The sequence below is a fragment of the Phasianus colchicus genome, chromosome 17, assembly GCF_987193195.1.
Source record: "Phasianus colchicus chromosome 17, bPhaCol1.hap1.1, whole genome shotgun sequence".
NCBI lineage: Eukaryota > Metazoa > Chordata > Aves > Galliformes > Phasianidae > Phasianus > Phasianus colchicus.
Genome location: NC_143452.1, coordinates 4,601,284 through 4,617,876, shown reverse-complemented (window position 1 = coordinate 4,617,876; position 16,593 = coordinate 4,601,284).

The window sequence follows — 16,593 nt, the reverse complement described above, 5'->3', positions numbered from 1 at the left end:
TGCATCTGTTACAAGGATGCTACCCTCACCTGTAAGAAGACATTTTGATTTCAGTGAACACTATGACTTCATCCCATGCCTGGACCTGCATTTCTAATGTCTGCCTGTACCCACAGCTGCATGTGGAGATGTTACATTGCTGTGAACTCTTTCCTGGGCAAGGCATCGCAGATGAGCGTGGCCTTAAGAATGAGAGGAGCCTGTATGGATAGAACAACACTGGGATGAATCCTCAACCAAAGGCACAATGGGACATTTGTGGAGTGATAAAAGGTGGTAAAGACATCCATGCAAGAACGTGTTTTAATCTGGGGGTATTCTCTACTTTGTGTTCAGTTGGAACAAACCCAAAAATGCGAGTACAGTGTGAAATGTGAGCACAATATGTGGTTGATGCCCCATCCCTGGAGACTTTCAAGGTGAGGCTGGAACAGGCCGTGAGCAACCTGATCTAGCTGTGGATGTCCCCGTTCAGTGCAGGGGAACTGGACTACGTGCCCTTCAGAGGTCCCTTCCAACTCTAAGGATTCTATGATTCTATGTAAAGTTTGGAAACCTCCAACCTCCTTATTAACTGCAAAGTGCTGAAAATCTCTATGAAAATGTACTCTACTGAGTGCAGTTCGGTTGTCTTAGGTCATCCTGATAAAACAAGGATTACCACCCAAGTAAGTAAGTAGCTTTTTACTCCAATCCTTTTGAGGAACTTCTACTGCCAACCCAATCACATTTATTTCACACTCAACCTTTCCAAATAACGTTGGAACTAGAAAGTTATTTATGTGACCTGCTTAATTGAAAGAGCATTTGCTGTCAGTGATCAAATAAACTGTTATTGATCTTCAGCATTGGAGGCTACTCACATGGAGCATTCTGGTACATATTTTTCATTAAGACACTTTTCAGAAAAAAAAAAAATCAGAATGCAAATACAGCAAAAAAAAAAAAAAAAAAAAAAATCCTATAGGTACTGAGATAAAAAAAAAAATCGAGGAGTTTTGAGAGTGACTCCAGAGAAAAGAAACCATGCAAAGCACAAAACAACAACACAGACTGCAGAAAAATGTGGGGCTTCAATAGACTTCTATGAACTCCCAGTATGTAGTGAGAGAAAACTTAGAGGAGTGGCTTGGCCATCAGAAACCTACTGATGCAAAAGCATCTCATAGCAGAAGAAAGCCCTAAACTGTTGACTACCAGAGTCTGAGAAGGTGTGATTCCCATGTGCCCATGTCAGTTATCTCACAATCCAAATATCAGCTCATTTACAACCTATAGCAGTTTCTTCACTTTTTTAACTTGAGAAAATTTTATCTTAAGTTTACATACCCTGAACTGCAGACAAATCAAGGGCAACCGTCTCCTTGCTGTCAAGCTATGAAAGCGTTCACAGCACAGGAGAGATGATACACCCTTCTCAGGCTGCAAATTCACCAGGCTTTTGTTAAGATGCAATCTTGTCATTCTGTGCTTTTTTCCCTCTGTTTTAAAGTAAAACCTTACTAGAACTTCATTTTCAGGAGGAATTTTTCATTCTTTTCGACAAAAATACTTCGTGTTTTCCTTAGTCTGTTACAAAAAAATTGGAGGTCACATTAAGAGTAAGCTCTGAGTTAAATGCCTCTAAAATATAAGGCTTACAATGGAAACGCTAACACAGCCTTGACTACCGCAGCCCTGCTCTAATATCAGTGAACTTCCTTTGGGGGTGAAGCTTTGCCTCAGGAACCTTAATTATCTGATGTGGTCAATTACTCCAAGATAATGATGATTTTATCAGGTATTACTGCTCAAATATTTTACGATAGACAGGCTATTTAATTGCATTCCTGACCTACCAAAATGCTTACAGATGACTCAATTAAACACTAAGAGGATACAGGGGGAAGGGAGGGAGGGAGGGACTGCACTTAAATCCTTGCCTATAGTTCATTTTGCGATTTTTTTTTTGTTCCTCCTGAAAATCCTGCTCTCCATCCCTCCATTCTTTCATCCATCCATCCATCCATCCATCCATCCATCCATTCAAGCAAGCAAGTTGCATGAGTAGCATTGCAGGAAGTTTGGATAAACAAGCCCAGTACTAAGTACAAATGGGAAAGCATGTCCAGCCTCTCTCCTGCTGAGGGATTAATGGTGGATCCTGCAAAATCCCTGTAGTGGATTAGCAAAAACATTTTGACATCCCAGTGTAGATGAGCGTGGTGAAATGAATTTTCTCCCACATTCAGATAGAATAGATTTTATGACAATGGGGAAATGTCTTTATTACAGCAGCCTACAGGGACAGTCTCAGCTTCTGCAGGTCCTTTAAGCATCCCAAGGGCTGGTCCATCCCTGGCCAGCAGGGGGGTGCTGGGCTGCTGTTTGCCAGTGGGGCTGAGGTTGCCCCAAGGACTGCTTTAATTGGCATCTCTGCTTCAGTGGTCATAATGGGCTGTTTCCCAGGCACAAAGCTGCCATGTCTTAAGAATGTCTGGCTGCAAAGCAAGCATGCCTCTGCCTTGGCTCAGCCCCTGCCCTGGGTGCTGTCAGTAAGGACCTGATGCAGCCTCCTGTGCTGGCGGTGCAGAGAACTCTTTGCAGTATTCCCAGCCAGGAAAGAGGGGGCTTTCCCCTGCCAAGCAGTCAATTTGCTTCTGGTTAAATAGGAACTGCGTGCAAGATTTTGAGGGTAGATTATTTTCCTGCTGCGTACAATAATGTTACTGCAACACTTTCAGCAACTTTGTCAGGAACTCAACCAAAAGCACTGAAAACAATGGCAAGCCTGCCCTTCCTTTCAATGGTTGCTGGAATTCTGCTGCATTTCTCCACAAAGGTCCATTTGTCTTTCCACTCTGGAAACAAAATGTATTGTTGCAGTACTGTTGCTAAAACTAGCAGCAAATCCTCCAGGGTAAGAATGTGGTTACCCACTATTGCATCAGGCTAACAGAAAGAAGAGATGATATTTTATGGGGGTTTGCTCAGGAAAAAAAAAAAAAAAAAAAGCAACACTTTCTGTAACGCTATGATTTCCATTTTATGGGGTTTCACAACAGCTCATGGGCAGCTTTTTCATCATTCTCTGTTATGTTTTCAGCATTGCTAAAGCTCTTTTCAGTCACATTCCATAGCACAGCATCCACAAATATTCCCAAATATATCCTAAATTGCCTAGGAAGGAAACAATTTTCCCTATCTGAAATTAGAACAAAAAATGATTCTGAAATGTCAAATTTTAGCAAACTAAAACGCTGCAGCAACTGGTTTGGATAAGTCAAAACAGTTCAATTTGACTGTTAAAAATATTACTATCATTAGTCTTCACATCAAGATAAAAAGTCATATTGAAACTACTGTAATTCTCTCGTTATTAAGAAGAGTGACAACTAACAGTCGAAGGAAACAGAAAAAGGCAGCGAAGTCCTAAGCACCGTGTAAAGCATCGCCATTTTATTCCATATTACATAAGGAAGGAACCATTTTGGGTGAGTGAAATGGTGAACTGGGGCAGAGAGCATGGGCTCTTTGTAAATCATACGTGACAACAGCACTGACCCAAAGAATTTCTTATTGTAAACCCCGTGCTTGTGGGCCACACTGAGCTGCGATGCTTTTCTGCACAAGTACCCATAGAGCCAAACCTCACCTCTTCCAAATATTCCAATCAAATTGTTATGCCTGCAATGCTTCAGCTCCTTCCTACAGTACATACATATTTCAGAGTTACCACTTAATACAATTATAGTTCATTTAGCCAGCAATTACAGTAATAGGAAGACTGGCAACCACTGTCACTCAGACTGGAAAATCAATCTTGCACAGTGGTACTTTTATTCATCCTATGGAGTGCCTTTTTAGTTAGATGCACGCGCTCTGGAATCACAGGGAAGAATTAACATCACTCTGATTTTTACTATTTGTCTTTTATATTTATCCATATGCTATTTGGTTTCTGGCTAGAAGAATAGTGAACAACATCCTGAGGCCCCTTCCAACCTGATATATTCTATGAGTCCATGGATTATTGGACCTGTTGTTTCAGCAGATCCATTTTCTATTGTATTTCACCTAAGAGAGGACTTTGACAACTCATTTCCTAGAGGCAACTCAAAATATAGCTGTCCATGGACACTGAAATAGAAACTCCTGAGCTTTTCTTAAATCTTTTGTACAATATTTGCTTTTATTCCAAATTTATAAATCCATGTCCAGGAAGGCACTTAAATAGGTGTTTCAGTTAATCCTTATTTTAACAGAGTTCTGAAGAATCTACATAAACATATGGCCACAGTTAAGCAAATGTGCACTAGACAGGAATGAAGTGCTGAATTACAGATGTAGTGCTTCCAAAAGAAAGCTAAGACTATAACCACGTCTCCTGAGCTTTAAATCCTCTTTCTCAGTCACTTAACCACGCTGCAACAAACCCACTTTGGACGGATGGTTTAAATAGGTGTTATATTTGCATTTCATTATGTGAATGGCCCTAAAAATTAAGACTTGCATAAGGCAAAAAAGATCTGTGATTGTACCTGGAATATTTATTCTCAAGAAGGAGACTAGCAATAGGAGGTTCCCTTTGTTGTTCAAGAAAAGAAAACCTTTAAATCATTGCCATTACTGCAAAGAGTTGTTTCAGCAAGGAGAATAATGATATTTTTGTAGGTTGCCAAACTTTTGCAGCAGAGGAGCCTCTTGGCAGCAGAACCGCTTGATTCAATGAGCATTACTGAATTTCCTCGTTGATCAGTTCATCTCCTCATGGTGCCATCTTTTGACAGTGTTACATTATAGCCCCTTGTTCTTATGATAAATTATTTTCATCCATCATCAGAGCACGCTCTTGCTCTAATGATGGATTAGTGTTATGCATCATCAGGACGAGGCGCATTGATAACATACCAGAGGAGCCCCACTGACAGGAGAAAAATCTGCCAAATAAATTCATTTGCTGTGCACCAAGTCGGAATCAGATATATAGGGCTGACTGCATCCCACAACAAAAATTCCAATTAGAAGAGGCAAGTACATCTCCAGAGGCAATTTGTGCAAGGAAGAAGGATAGAGACATGGCCACCTATCCAAATGGCAGGGTAGGGACTGGATGCCTTTGCACCAGAGTTGTGCAGAGGTGCAGGTGTGTTGTGTGGGGCTAGTACTGTGGCAGTGTTCCTTCATGGTATCAGAGAAATTTATTTTGGGGTGCAGAGTATCAAGAGACCTAAATTCATTGGGGATGGCATAGAGAGCTTGAAATGATGCTGTCTATCTCCCAGGGATAGGGGCCAAATAGCAGCTGCTTCTTCATCCCCCAGTACCAGTGCCAGGTGCATGGGAAGCTAAACCTTAGAGATACTGTGATAGAGCCCTGCTTCTCAGACCTTGCACCACATCTGCCAGGAGGTAACTCCCATATCTTTGAGAGATGCTCCTGCAGAACTATGAACGCATCCAAAAAACAGAGTGCAACACACAGGTTCAGAGATAATAACAGCCTATAAAGGTACAAATATACCTATTAACGTCTGGATCTTAAGAGCTTCGTTTGGGCTCAATCATTAATTCACTTTAACTGTGGATATATATATATTAAAAAAAAAAAAAAAAAAAAAGGAAAGGATTTCTTGTTTATACTTTTGCAAAGAAATGTAGCCATTGATATATTTTACCTTCAAGTTTATAGTTACACCTATTTCTCTATCATACTTTGTGTTACAACTGTGATGATACCCATCAAGAAAATACTGAGCACCAAATAAAACACACAAAAGATTGTAAAGACTACCATGCACTTCCAGGTAAATCCAAAATGCAGAACATTAATCAATACTGGCATCATTAGAGGCTAGGTTGAACTCATCCCGTAATTCCAGCAATAAAAGTGAACCAAGGAATTGGCACCTGGGATCTCCAGGGTCTGCTCTGAGCTTTCTAATGTGTCTGTAAGCAGGGACAGGCACAAGACTGTGTGACACTCACCTCTTTCTTCTGCACTGACAAAGTAGAGAGTATGTAGGAAGACTGTGACGGATTAAATCAATTCGTTCAATTGGGTGGCAGAACAGTGATAAAATTGTGGTTTGTGGAAGCTCTGGATAGCAGTGAAAAAGAGGACACGTCTGAGCCAGGAGATAAATGACTCAACAGATGGTTACGCTTTAAAGATTTACTGTAGTTTTGGTGGAAGAAAGGCTTTGTTTTTATTCCTTACCTTTAGCACATGGACCAGCCTGCCTATGGATATTGCTAAAGTAGGGAAGAGGTTTGTAGGGGTGAAAAAACAGCTGTTCTCCAATTGGTGCAAAGCACTGCTGTCCCCACGCTGCTGGTCCCAAGCAGATGCTGAAGGATTTGGAGCCATCAATGGCACTGAGACTTTTTTCACCAGTTTTTTTCTGATCTTTTTAGAAACATTCTGTATCAGTGGTGTTTCACTTTGGGGTGGTACAGATCCCAGGCAGATACCAGGACTTGCAATGAATTATTTGTGCAACACACTAGTGGGCAGTTGGTCTAGGAACTAAATCTCCTGAAGGGTATTCGAGTGTAGCCTTTGAAGAACAAGGCTGAGCACATCTCCTGCCTGGTATTTCAGCTGCACTTCCCTTCCCTTTAGAGTGGGCCTCTGCTGTGTCTGATCCAACACCTGGAGAGGATCCAGGGAGACATTTGACCATGCAGGGGAGTATGACATGGAGCTACAGGTTCTTCGTGACTTCTGATTGGAACCTCTCTGCCAGCCGTCTCAGGAATATACCCTAACGGCTGTGATTTATTGCTGTGTTATCGTGCCTGTCTGCCTCGCTACAGACTCTGAATTTTATCAGGCAGCTTGTCCTCTAATGTCGGGTAACCAATTACTGTGGTCTGCAAAGAAGCCTGAAGTACTTTGCCAAGCACTGCTAATAAAGTCAGAGAGAGCCTGAGCACAGCTTCAGGTTGCCTTAAGGAAATTCCAGTGAGCACTTTCCACTTTATTGTCTAGTTCATAGTATGAACTGGGAATTATCTTGAAGTGCCATTCTCTACACAGAGCTAAACTCCCTTTTAAAGAGTGTGCCTCGCTGGATTACTGCACATGGACTTGCCTCCATCCAAAGACTGCTGAACTCGGTAGGAGCCTTTCAAATGACAACAGTGAGAGCAAGATTCAGCCCACAGTCCTAAACCAAGTACTTCAGAATGAAACACATCAACGATGACAAAAAATCCTGTATTTCTCTTTCTTATACACAGCTACAGCAGGTAGAAAAAACGGGCAAGTGACAGCACTACAAGGGTAACAAGTATCTGCTGTTTTGTGCTTGTGAAAAAATAGTTATCTTAAAGGATAAATCATCAATAGCGCTTTGTGCAAGTCTTCTGAAGCAAAGTGAATCTGTGCTTCATTATAGACTGTTTTCTTTAAAGGCTGGCTTGCCCTTATGGTCCGAGGAGGAACGAGCAGGGGTCTGTACTGCTGAACTTAGCACCACCCCCCCCCCGGCAGCCAAAAGTTTTCTCTTAATCCTGTTCATTTCTCTTGCACCTTAACTGGCTTCACCCATGGACTCGCTGCTCCACGTGTGGTATGCTGGCTGGTGTCAGCATAAAACATGAGCAGACTGGGAGCCCTCCTGTCAAAGACAGCAGCCAGGAGACTACAGAGCCAACCCTGTTCACCACCCCACGCTACACCTGCACACAACACGCACGCACACACAGAGTCTCATTTCTCCCACAGGGAAGCCTTCTGAAAAGTTTTTTTCCAGGTTGTAAAAGACCAATTCCATAAAGGAATGGCTTAGTGCTGCAATGACATGATTTGTGGCTTTCAGGCTCCAAAGCTGTAATTTATTCAGACAATTAGCAGCAGCCCTGTATTCTTGACAAATTCTTCACTTGTGTGCAGCTACTACACAACAAGGTGCTTTTAAGAACTGTGCCTTATGGATTAAAAGACTCCCCCCCTCCTTCCCCCCTCCTCTTCCCTCCTTATTTGACAAGTTCTTTTCACAGTCAATGGAAATTAATACAGCAGGTTAGAGAGGTGATATACAATAATCCAACCAGCCAAGAAAGCATTGTCTGAAAAGAGCAAGTACAGAGCCTACAGGAATGTTCAATACACAAAAGGGAACACTTCAGTGTTTGCCTTTTGGTGAAGTTATTTCACTCTTCACTTCACATAATCCTCCAGAGTTACTGTACCGGATGTCACTGTGATGCCATTGAAGAGTGTAAATGGTATTTAAGTGTGTGATAGTTGTCCAGAAGTGCAGCTGTGAATGTGTGCTCTGGCAGTCCGGTGGCTTTCCTGGGCTGCAAACTGGCTGGAACGTCAGCTGGCTTTGCACAGTGCGTCTGTGCAGAGGTCTTGCAACACAGTGCTGAGGCTCAAGCCAAAGCAGCATAAATCAGCACAGACCCTTCTTCACATGCAAGCCTGAAGTTAAACCAGAGTGATAAAATGCAGCTCTAAATCCTGCCTCTCTTCCAGCACTGCTGAAGTTCAGCCCAGCTAGATTTAGGGGCTTGGTCAAGGTCCAAACCCGACTCAGACCCTGACCCACGTTGGGCCTTAAAGAAGCAACAACCTCTCTGAAACGAAGGCTCTGCTTCCTAGACCACTGCCTTTTTCTGGGGATCTGCTAAAGCTGCCACATAACTGGCATGATGTGCAGCCAGCATGTTCTTACACCTTCTGCTCTCGGCAAAATGAGGATAAAAGCAACCAGTTAGGCTCACTCCAAGGGCAAACCCTGAGTTAATGATCAGACCAGTTTTTGGACCAAGATAGCACGGCTCATTTTGCTCCAAAAAAACACAGACCTGCAGAGACCTGTGGTGGCCTGGGGGTCCCCTGCTGTGAGCACCCCTCCTGCTCTAAAGCATTCCCTGTGGCACTTTGGTGCTTCTGTGCAGTGCCACAGTCAGGCAGATACATTAATGATCTATCAACTTACCAACTTCATATTATACTTCACAAAGAATAACAACTCGGAGAGTGAAATTTGTTAGCACAAGATTTTTATTATTTTTTTTTTTTCTTCACTAACTCTAGGCAGAGAAAAGGAGATCTATCAGCCAATGTATTCATAATAAATGATTCATCTCAGATGCTGGTGTGAATGGGTGGCTTAGAAATACTTGGAGGCATACAGAGGTTTCCATAAAAACTGCAAGGCTTGGCCCACTGTTGCTTTTGCTCCGAGTCAGTTTTATAGCATTCAGTTCAGTAACAGCAGGGCTTCAACCCATAGAAAATTCAATTTCAAAGTATTTGTTCTCATGTGGCAAAACAAAGAGTTTCTTCAGTGGAACTAACCTAAGTTAATTTATAAACAGAAATATTTTGCTTCAACTAAATCGAGAATGATATTAAAATGTAATGAAGATCTTTTTAAAGCTCTTGTTTAGGATTTTTTTTTTTTTCTGCTACACTAAAAGGGAAAAAAAAATACAATCGCCACAGAGATGAATCACCACATCTGTTAATTGCAAATATTCTGTAACAGTGAATCAAAACACCTTTTATCAAATAACATCATTAAATTTAAAGAGAACCTCAGTTAAAAGAACATTAAGTTTAAATGAGAGACCTGTGAAAATAAAAGCACTTTGATGCAGTAAGGTCTGCTGCTTTCCTTGACTTTAATACATCACCCTGGGATGTTTCTGTTTTTCCTGGACATGGATCTTGTGTAAATTGATGTAGTTACACTGATTTCAGGGGAGTCGTGCTGATTGATATCCGCTGGTGATATGACACCTCAGTGTGTAACCTGCAGACGTTAATGAGACTCACAAAGGAAAAGCAAGCCATTTCCTTTGCACAGCTAATTCATAAAGCCATACCAGGTTATAGGATTTCCAAGTGTTTGCCATTTATCTGTGAGCCTACCTTAACAGGATTCGTGTTTTAAAAGAACCAGTTCTCACTCCCCTCTTTCACTGCCTTCTTTTCAGCTACCACTTTCTTTTGGGTTAATTTCCCTAAATAGATCTATAAATACCCTATCAGATTTTCGCTCTTTTGGCTTCAAGTTAGGCTGGCTGTGCCATGAAAGCTTGCTGGAGCAGTACAACCTGTACCTGCAGCAGCAGCTGCATTTTACATTTGGAAAAGGAGTCAGGAAAGGACTACCTGCTTGGTTGTTTTGTTTTTTTGTTTTTTGTTTTTTTCCTAGCTTTCATCAATCATATAATCTAACCAGGAAAAAAATAATCTAACCAGGAAAAGAAAAAGGAAGGGGGGGGGGGCAGGGGGGGAAGGGAGGAGAAGGGGATGGAAGAGAAGAAAGGTAAGGTGAGCGTTACTCATTTCTTCAGGCTTTCAGCATGTCTTTATTCTTTCAGATGGGGATGCCACCGAAGAAGTCCAGGATTACGTGACACAAAAATCTTTAAAGAATGATGTGAAGGAAAAAAAGAGTCTAAAGAAGATACAGTCTTAAACAGACAAGACTTCTGGTCCAAGGACTGGGACTCTGCCACTACAAAACGGGTTCTGAGTTGCCAGTTTTTTTGTTTGTTTGGCTTTGTTGTCATCCCAAAGAAGCACCACCTCTTGGGCAGACAGCAGGACCCTCTGGGCAGCGTTGGTCAAGAAAGAGAGAAAGAGGATCTTATGCAGGAATATTTTAGGCGTGCTTTATTAAAGCAGAGGCCATTTTATCTGCCTCTGCTTAACCTTGCTCAGAGCCCCCCAAAAGGCAATAGAGCCCCTACAGTGAGGTCTGTTTATTTTCTGCTCAGTTGGAAAGCAAAGGTCCTATTACCATTAAGGGGAGTTACAAGTATTCATCAAAGAAAGAAATGACCCAGAAAGGCAGTTAAGTTAGTTTTATTCCCGCTGCATAAGTCAACCTCCTTTCTATATATAAAATGATGGGGTTAGGAAAGGATATTCATCAGGCAAGCTGCTGATTTGATTGGCTGCACTTCCCCACGTACTTTATAATTTGTAGTTATAAATAACTGTTTTTAATAATCAATTGGTATTTAAATAACATACAATAACTGTCTTATTAAATCCCACTTTTTAGAATGAATAAGCAGTTAGACATTAAAGACATGGGTACCAAACAGCCACAGGATTTCAGACCATTTTCTTTTTTATATACAGGCCATAAATATCACTATGGAATTACATGGTTAGCCAAGGCCCTGGATGAAGCCAGCAGAAGACCCTGCTCTCTGATGCTGCCTTTAAGCGATCATATACTTTTCTGGTACGATGACTTTTTGAACAATAACCACATGTTATTTTCTTTGGCCACCCCTCACAGTTCTAAAGGGGCGGCCTTGAACTGCAGAGCTGAAGAAAAGCAATGTGTCCTCAAACCAGAGCCCCAAAAGCAGGGAGCATCTAATAGCAGGTTTGAGATTATTGGTCTCAATCAGCTGGGCCCACAGCACTTCCAACAGTTAGGTTCATATACTGCATCAGGAAGGAAAAAAAAAATGTTAAAATCCCAAAGAATTAAAGACTGCACTCAATCAGACATATAGTAAAGCCATTGGCCTTGTCTTTTTCCAATGGACACACATATGAACAAGCATAGCCCTCTCCTTGATTTTGCCTTGGTCAAGGACAGAGGAAGCAAACTCACTTGGGGTGGGAGAGGATGGAGAAGAAGAGGACGGTTTGGTAGCACCTGGCCCTGGGTCGGCCATTGGTGAGGTTCACCCCACAGGAGGGAAATCATCTTCAGGGCAGACCAAAGCCAGCTTTGTTCTGTGATTTCCCCAAATCACTGTCATCCTATGCAGAACTGGACTACATGCGACCCTCATTCCTTGGGTGGCAGCTCCCAGCATCAGGCTGGTGAAGTAATTTCTGGAATTCAGGCTGTGTCTCAGACCATCCCAGGCACCAAACACAGACCTCCTGCAGCCCTCCAAACCCCTTTGCATGCCATGGGGCTACTGAGGAGGGAGTAGTGCCATGGGCCCAGATGGGGTCTGGACTGGGGCAAAAATCCAGTGTATCTGCAAGGAACCCAGCCAGCCAGAGATTCTAACAACTCCCAGTTAGAATCCTTCTATCCTACTCCTGTTCCCAAAAGTCACTCTCTCTCTGTGATTCACTCGGGGCGCTGACGATGTTGCTGGTCCCTCAGGACACTCTTTTCTCACACAGCAGCCTGCAGGGCTCAGCATCTGCTGTTGCAGCAAGCACCCAAACATCAGTTTCAAGGTGCAGCTGGTTCTGACTGGGAAATGAGGCAATTTTTGGTGGCTCCTGGGGGCAGGTGTGGACATGGCGGCAGATGCCCACACAGTGCATCATATGCATGCTGGATTTGTTCCTGCCTCAGATCTTTACCTCCTGCCACCAGCAGCCTTGTCCTCCGAACCTCTTTTATTCCCCTTCACTTTTCTTCCTCCCTCCGGAGGACAAGAGCAACTCGCAGGTAAAGTTTACTGGCATCCTCGCTCCAGCAACTTTTCCCACCACACTTTTTTCCCCAGTTATTATTTTTTTCGGCACCCCCTCACCCCCTCCTCCTTATTTTATTTTAGGCGCCTCTGAGAGTTCAACTGTCGCCCAAGGCTTCAAACTAATTTTCTCTTCAGAAATGATTGCAGAAAGCCGCATGCATAATAAATCCCGTTATTGCTCTTGTTATTAAAATAGGTTGTTAGGGATGTGGACTTGGAGGCCTTTTTGTCTGATGACAGCAGTTCTTCTTAGCTAGGCGCTTATGGCTTATTGACTGAGGCTGCCAGGTTCAAAAAAAATAATAAGAAGAAAAGAAAATCAAAAAGCGAAGGAGCTGTAGCTGATGGCTGATGTTTAATAGTGAGAAAGTTGGGATGATTTGAGGCGGTTCTTTTAATCATATCCATGGGCCGTGTTCGCAAAAAACAGTGCATCTCCAGCAGCTCCAAGGCTGCACTGAGGGCCCACAGAGAGCATCTGTGCAGAGCTCTGTTTGGGAGCAGTGATTAATTAATATTTCTCGTGACAGCTGGGTCTGTGCACCCTCATCGTGCTGGGCACCCTGCAAGCCCTGGTGAGAGACAGAGTTGTGACCGTGGGACTGCAGTCAGAAGAGATGAGAAGTTCCAGCCCACAAGGTGAAATGAGCAGAACGCATGTGGAGGTGAACTGACATGCTCAAGGGCATCCCAAAACCCAGAGTCAGGGTTGGTAAGTGAAGAAAATTCTCTAAAGTTCCTGTCTGGCATGCTGGCCATCAGCCCATGCTTCCTCACCTTATTCTAACAAACCACATTGCTTCATCTAGCAACCTGAAAGCTTTTGTGAACCAGAGCAGAGCCTCTTTAAAATGAAATGGAGTTAAGGCAACAAGTCTCCTGTGAGAATGCATTCTTAAAACAACAAACATTTTCAGAGCAGGTTTGATAAAGAAAAGTACACTGTCTAATCATTAAATGGAAACGTTTTCTGGTTACCACATGAAAATATGCTCCATAGAGTCACTGTTATCCTGTGAAACGAAAATCTAATCATCGACGAGGCTGTGCACTTACCAGTTTTGTATGCACAGAAACTATGACGTATATGAAAATATATATTCCTATCCACTGAAACCAAACATGTCACATTCATAAAGGAACCAGGGCCAGAATCTCAAAGGGAAAGAGAGGACACTGCTTCACTGCCAATACAGGCTCTGAAAATCCCCGCTTTCATATATACAAGTATGAACATGTTTAAAGATGCTTTGCCCAGGTCCACAACAGCTTTTACACTGTAGCTCCCAAAGAGGAACCTCTGGAAGCTTTGCTGTCAAACTGTAAAATTATGGTACTCCAGTCCTCGATTTACCTTTCAAACATTGGGAGATATCCCAGTGACCACACAACAGTGAACTCCATGCATGCAGTGTGCCCTCTAGCTGGTTAGTTAGCACTGTAAGCAAAGGTGGGCATGCAGAAGGTGGTAACTCATATCAGACTTATCCCTCAGCACTAGACAGGGCATAGCTAGGTTGAATGATATTCCAATATCAAGGCACCAGGGAAATACCATCTCATTTCTGGTGCCATTGAGCTGAAGCTGTGCCTTGAATAGAGCTGGGACTCAACTTACTGTATTCAAGAACCATGTCATTGCCTAAATTAGCATAAAAACTCTGAATATAACACAGAAGAAGAGAAGAAAAGAGCTAAATATAGGAAGCAATATTACTCGAAGGAGAAATCTGGTAACTCAAAAGTTTTCAGACTAGTTAACAGCAAAGATTTCTGTAGAGAATAGAACAGTCCATCAGAGAAAACACAGGGCCAATTATGTATTTAACAGGTTGAAAGCCCCAATTTGTGATTCTTGATTAATTAATTTAAGGTATCTGTTTGAGTGTGGAAGCTGAGTGTGTGAATTTTGACATTAAGCAATACTGGAAGTGCCCAAATTGAAAAGAGCATACCTGGCCTCAGTAAGTAGACAGAAATTCAGTCTCATCTTCCTCGTTCATGTTCCTTTTCTAGGTTGATTTTAAAGAATGCAATTCACGCCCCAGCAATACAGAAGCAATTACAGAAATGGAAAATGACCAAGTCATTCTCAGGTATTCATAGAAAATTGGCATCTCCTGAATATTGAATTGTACTAGGTTCTAGCTTTCTATAAATACAGAAAATCAATAATTATCAGTGAAATGCTTTGCTAACGTCTGAATGCTGGCAAGACTGAAATAAGAAATGCCATTTATGCACTACTGCCTGAACAAGAGAAATAGTCTTTCCTGTCCTTATGGTGAAGATATCATGTAGCCTTAAGATTAGGACCAGTAGTAGGCTGCTCCATTTCATGTCCAGGGAAAGAGTATATGAACAAATGTTGGCTACAGCTGATCTGCTGTTCTCCATTCGATGACCTCTATGGTGTTCCCAACCTCTCTGATTTGAGGCCTGCAGAGTTCCTTCACTGTACATCTTCATGGGGCAATGGTATGTTAAAAACAGCTGCTCTTGGGAACCATCGAGAGATTCCGTGAATAGCAAAAATATTTATTTCTAGCCATCCAAAGAGCTTGGGGCACTCTCCACAGGAGAGAACATCATCGTCTTATTGTATAGGCAAGGACAAGTGAAGAAAATGGCTGAAGTTTTTAGGAGCAGAGTAGGATAAGAACTAGAGTTCTCCCTTCCCAAAATTCAGCATCTTAGGGTTTTCTTCACTGCAACAGACTTCAGAGTTCAGGAGAATAAAGGCAGAAGGGAATAAATAAGCTAGAAAACATATCATCATCATTACAAACATAAAAAGCTACAAATCTGTCACACTGCAGAAACTCTCACTTCATTGTTACTGTGATTTATTGGGGAGCTAATTTTAAACAAGTTTTCTTTTCCAAAACCACAACACAAAAACAAACTGAACAAGCAAGCCAGAGGACAGAAGCTAGTTGCTACCGGACAATTTAAGCAATAATCTCATTTGCTTTGTAGTATAAAAAGCAATAAAGGGCTGTTTACTGAGTGAATAAACACTGAATGAATCACAAAAAGCTCTTTATTGCGATTATACTCCAAGGCAGAGGAGATTATTGTTATTACACAAGAAGGCACAATGTGAAAATTTAACTCAATGCGCCAGATTTTCAGAGTGTTTCAGTCACACAATTGTGTTCAGAGAGTACATTGTGTCTAATCTTAGCACACTGTTTTGACAATTCCATATGCAAATCAGGTGGTGGGGTACAAATGCATTTAATTAACTATTTAGAGCCAATTTATGCAAGTCTGGTGGCTGGACACGTGTTTTGCACAAGCAATGGCATGCTGAACTGGTTCAAGAATCAGCTGCCCTGTGTGATGCATTGAGACCTCCAGGAGCCACACTTCTCTGTTCACAGGGATGGCTGTTAAGCTCTTGATGCATCCTCACATGTCCTTGTGGATTAATGCTTCAAGTGCTACTTGTCTCCTATCAGCTGACCCGTTGGACATCATTTCCTTCAAATAATTATCTACATTTGGCTGTTGAGAATAAGAAGTGCCCTTTCACCATTGCATTGTCTTCCAGCACAGCCTTCTGCCTCAGCAAAGGCAGCAGTGTCTGCACTGAAAAACAGCAGAAGATGCTCCCAGCTAGAGGAGCTTTCCCTGCTAGGACTGCTGCAGGTTGAAATCCTGTCTATCTTATGCTCAGAGCTAGATTATTAACACATGATCAACAGCCTGTCATTGTTGAATGAGAAAAGCAGGTTTGGCCCTGATGGCCAATGAACTTCATTCATCTTTTTCATGTAGTTGAGTTGCTGCTGAGAAACATCTCCAGTGCATCCTAACTGGCATTTGAACATGAAATCCAGCCAGATAATACAGGAATTGGTGGTATTTCTATCTTGGCTTCCACTTTTAAGGTACTTTGGTGCGATGTTTACAACTCACACAAGCATTCATGAGAATGGAAGAAAGTTTGGGTGAGGCAAGGGCCTTTCTATTATGTATTCACCATAGAACAAAACAAAACAAGAGAGAGGGAGAGAGAATACCTACAGCAGAACTAATATAATTTGTTAAGCACAGTTAGAAAGGAGGGTTTGAACTCTCTTTAAAAATATGAAAAAGAATTTCACTATGGATTTTTTGTTCACATTAAATTGCTTTTGGGTTTTCCATTTTTCCTCTCATTCAGCCACACAA